We start from the raw sequence: 5,169 nt of genomic DNA, 5'->3' as shown, positions 1-5,169 counted from the left end.
AACCTGGGAGGCAGAGGTCTCAGTGAGCCAAGATCACGTCCCTGTTCTCCAAACTGGGTGACAGAGTGAGACTTTGTCTCAAAAAAAAAAAATCACAGTAGGATATGTCAATCATTATTCTATTATAATGTAACTAAACTTTTTAACTAAATTAGGTATGCAATTTCACATAACATAACAGTCCACAAACATATTTTCTTGCGTAAAATTCAGCATAGAATCTGACTCCTCATCCTTGGTGACAGGTGGAAATTTAATGTTTATGCACAACCACAAGTAAAACTGAATAAACTGATCCTCTGCAGTGGCTCCAGGCAGTGTCCTTTAGGACATTCTCTCTGAAGACCCCTGGCTCCCCAGCCTTCCCCCAGTGTGCTTTGTAAGTCTTTCTTCTGTCTTTACATAGCTGCTTTCACTTGTCTCCCACCTTTGCTGTACATCTACTTGTGCAGTACCTCTGATTTATTTACCACTGTCTTCTGAGTAGTTTGCATAAACCAACTTTGCTAGAATGAGCTTCCAGTCTACCACTTGACCCTCCAGGTCACCCCCGTTTAAAGGCCTGGACAAGTTTCCTAGAGAACTCTACCATAATTCTCAAAGTATGCCCCCTAAAAAATGAGTGCAAAAAGTTTACCTCTGTGGGAAATTGGTATTTAAAGAGGATTAGGTGCACAGTTGTGTTTCTCATCCCACTTCCAGAAATAAAACTGACTCTAGTGATCTGTCACCTTTGTTCCATGAGCAGGAGACTGGTTCCCATAGTGGTGAAGTGCTCAGAGGGTCAGGAGGGCATAAATGCTTATTGGTCTTTAAACGAGCTATTACTGAAAAGAACCCGTGCATCTGTGCATTTGAAAATAACAAGAGTTGATGGTTAACCAGCAGCCTTGGAGTTTTTACCATTATCCTAGTAAAGCCAATTTTGTGAAACTGAGCAACATAAATTGCTGTTAAACCATTACAAATTACTTTTTTTTGGAAATATTATAGCAACGTTTAATTGAATTGTTTTAAAATAGCAATAATTACACTACCTTACATACTGTTCTAATATTTAAATCTCATAATTACAATTTGAATATACAATCTGACTTATAATTAGAACTATGCACAGTTTCTGAAGCATATTTTTCAGGTTTGTTTTTGCACATAAATTAGTGTTTAAGTTGGTCCTTGATTTGCAGAACTATAACTACCTGGAAGCACTAAGTTTTAGACACATTTATTGATAGCCAACAAAATCCTTGACAGAGTGAAGGCATCAAGAGTACCAGGCGTGCAAAAGCAGCTGTTGCCCCCCCAAGTGCAATATGAAATCTAGAACAAGACCCTCTCAGAGGCCTGCATGTCTCAATGAGTGACCCTCAAAGAAACCCAAATGTACAGGAGGAAGTAGCTGACCAGTCATGGGCATCTTCCACACTGGGACAATCTTTAAAACAGAGGCAGCTTCAGACCTCTAGCATAAGAGATAGACTTTATATTCTTTGATTTTACTTACACTTTTTAAAAAAGATAAAGTATATCTGAATTCTCTCATCACACTTAAACTGCTGGTGCACTGGCAGTTCAAGCTGATTCAAGTCATGACGTGGCCCACCAGAAAAAGAACCCCAGACCTCATTCTCTTCTTTCCTATGATGAAGTCACAGACTGTCTCACCAAACTACTAGAGGTCTGTAAGAGACTTACATTTTATAAACATAGTTAGCTTACATTTATAAACAAAGTTAGCTTATTATTGAACTTTTCAGAAAAGTCCAAAGATGTGTGGAAAAGTATGCCTGCTAACAGTGACTGCTTCTACAGGGACAATAATGAAACTGAGCTACAAAAGTAAATTTAATGTTTTAAACAATGAAAGAAGCTATGTTTTTAAAAATATATTACTTATTCTGCAACATCTGATTAAATTGATAATCAACAGAATCAAATGAACAGATTCAGCTTTCATTCAGCAAGCTGCATTCAGGTTATTATTTTAATTATGGTACAGCTTCAAATTAATAACTGTCCCAATAGTAAAGAGACCATCAAGGCAGTAATATTGATCAATTCTGTCATCATTCTGTACAGAGCACAAGACCTGTTTTTGGAAAAAAGCATTAAAAAGACCTCAGGCTCATGTGGAAAGCGGGTCAGTAAAGACTCCAGTTCTGCACAGTGGAATCTTTCAAGACAAGCTGCTTTCCGCAAACACAAATTCCATCTATCTTTCCTTTCTGGACCAGTCTGGGAGCATCAATAAAATCTTTGCCCTTGTAAAGACTGATAAAAAATGTTCCAGTGCTTGCAACTCCCCAGAAGAGCACATAGCCCAGTGTTTCTATCCAAGTGTCACCAGCCATAAGCAAACAGATAATGCACATTGAAAAGGCAGCAATCATGATAACAGGCAAAGCCAGGAATTCCCAATCCCTTGGAACACTTAAAGGACAACGAGATTCGAATTCATCCACTGAATAGTTTCCAAGAAATAAGTCTGTGGAATCTTGCCTAAATGCATCGGAGAAGCTGTTCTTATCATACCATATCATTGAGTTCCAGCCATCCATTATAAGTCCCAAATGAGTTCTCTTCCCAGTTCTGGTAAAGTCAGTCTTCAAGGCACCACCAGTTCCCGCATATTGCTTGGCACAGGCATTTGCATTGTCAGCCCAGGCATTTTCGTTAATCTTCTCAAATTCATCTTGTTCTTCCAGCTTTTGTCCCACATGCAAAACTCTCAGTGTCCAAAGTTGGGCCTGAAGTGAACGACAAGCTAGCAAACTCTGGGTCACATTGGTTCTGTCTAGACAATCACGCAATTGCTTTGGAACACGTCTTCCTGGTTTGTCACCACCTGGCCAGCAGAGTTCACTAGAAAATAACTTAATTCATCTTGCATTTCTGCTACCTGATTCAATAAAATACTTAGTCGATCCCATCTCATATTTTTACATTCCTTATGAAAGTCAAAGGCAATCTATTGCATCATTCCACTTCTCAAAGAAGACTCCATTGTTGCAAATACCTGTTCAAGTGGCTTCTCTGAGCCCTTTGGTTAATCAGACTGATTACAACCTGTTTTCCAAAAATTGCTTTTAAACCTCTTAGATTACAGCAAGAGCAACGCTCGTAGGAAAACCTTTTTGTTTGTAAAAATGACTGAAAATTCTGTATGTAAAAAATGAACTTCAACTTCTCATTTTGTATTTCAAATATATTCTTACCTTCCTTCATGCTACTAAAGTGTAAAAGATACTTTTTATATCTATTTCTGTATTTCTTAGAATTAATATAGCTGAGGGTTCTAAAACAGAAATTCTAATAAAGACAGTTTTGTGGAGTCTTTATAGGCCAGTTTATAGACAAACCTATATACCTAAACTGTTTTCCTTTAGGGCTGTGTCTTAATTTCAGCTATTTTGTAGGATGATATTAAGACTGCATAATATATTGATATTTTTATTCGATTGTAGGATTATGGTCTCCAAGTTGCATTCTTAAATTACCTTGATATCAGAATGGTTCCCTTATCATGTATTAGAATGGAAATATTAATGGAAATATTAATGGAAATATTAATGGATAGTCTTAAAAGAAACTCGTCTTAAACGATAGTCTTAAAAGAAACAATAGTCTTAAAAGAAACAATAGTCTTAAAAGAAACTCATGATTGAGAATTAGAAATGAACTTCAATGCAATCCATCTGGGGTTGAAGATTTTATAGATGACTAAAATAGCAGGTCCTGAGAAAGAAGTAAAAGCATCAGAGAAAAATTATTACATCTCATTGGCAGTAACAAATCAATGGAATTAATAATTCATTTAATAAAATATATTTGGGTTTTAACTCTGCCTTAGCTGCCGTGCTCACTGCTGGGGGTTAAACTTTGGAGGCCACAATCTGCATTAACAAGGAACACCTAGTCCAGTACAGAGTTACGATTGGTATTTTAGGCTAGAAAAGTATTTGTTATGATGGAGAGCTGCCTGTGCACTGATGAGTGAGTAGCTACATCCCTGGTCAGCTTCTGCCCACTGAATAACTCTAGAATCTCCTCTTTGGTTGCCACAACCAATGATGTCTCTAGCGTTTTCAAGGGTCCCCTGAAAAACAAAATCAGAGTTAAGAAGACCTAACAGGACAGGAAAATTGCTGGAGTCAGTGAGGTAAGGTGAGTGCTGAGATGCTCAGGGCATCTGAGGAAAGCTGGGAACAGAGACATTCTGTATTAGGGCCAGGAGAGGCACAGAGGACAAAATGCCTTGTTCTGACATTAGTTCATGCAAGACAAATAGGATAAAAATTTTAACTTAGTAGAATATGAGATAACTCTAAAGGAACCTTCCCAGTGAATAGATAAATAACATTTTCATTATCAACCAATTACTATGTTTTGCAATTTGCACCTTGTTTATGATTTTAGGATGGAGAAGATTTCTATAAAATGCTGTCCTTTTTTTTCCACAAGTGTTTCATAGCTTTTCTTTTTTATGTTCCTGAACTATATCTAGAAGATTTTCTAAGAAGTTTAAACAAAGGTACTGATCTCATTTTATTTTTTCTACATAGTGAGCAAGCTTTTCCAACCTGGTGATTTAGATTCACAGTCTAGGACCTAAAGAACTGTGCTTTGCAATCTAGACTCTTTCTGTTCTTTAATATTGGTCCATTTATCTATTCTTTTAAGAGTGCATGACTTTGGCTTTGTAATACTGTCATCTATATAGTAGAATATCTCTTTCTGTTCTTTTTCAGAATTGGTTTATAAATCTAAAGAGTTTTGTACTGTCATATAAATTATACAAAATTGTCCAATTGCCCATAATCTTTTAGTTTTCTATTGGAATAACATTAAATATTTTGTTTAATTTTGGAAGGATGGTTATATTAACAATATTTAGTTTGTGTGACATTTATTTACTCTTTTATTTGACATAATTGGCTTTTAAAATTTACTTTCTAAAAAACTAACATTTCTAAGGTAATTCCTGAAAATGTTCATGCAAATGGTATTTTATTGCATTTTCTAATGACATTTTCTGAATTGCAGTAGATTTGTATTTAAATCTTTATAGCTGCTTTGTACTCCCATTTTATCCCTTGCCTTTCTGTTGATTCTTCTGTTTTATATGAATATCTGTATGGATATCCCAAGTAGAAAAATACAATGTTTGCT

General features: G+C 36.0%; 1 pseudogene; it reads right to left on the bottom strand.

Moving 5' to 3' along the window:
* Positions 1 to 2,141: 2,141 nt before the first annotated feature.
* Positions 2,142 to 2,940, bottom strand: LOC101054510 (phosphatidylinositol-3-phosphatase SAC1 pseudogene; annotated as a pseudogene).
* Between the last annotated feature and the right edge of the window lie 2,229 nt (positions 2,941 to 5,169).

The sequence above is a fragment of the Saimiri boliviensis genome, chromosome 1, assembly GCF_048565385.1.
Source record: "Saimiri boliviensis isolate mSaiBol1 chromosome 1, mSaiBol1.pri, whole genome shotgun sequence".
Classification (NCBI taxonomy): Eukaryota; Metazoa; Chordata; class Mammalia; order Primates; family Cebidae; genus Saimiri; species Saimiri boliviensis.
Note: the sequence above shows the minus strand (reverse complement) of the source record. Positions and strands in the feature narration are given on the sequence as shown.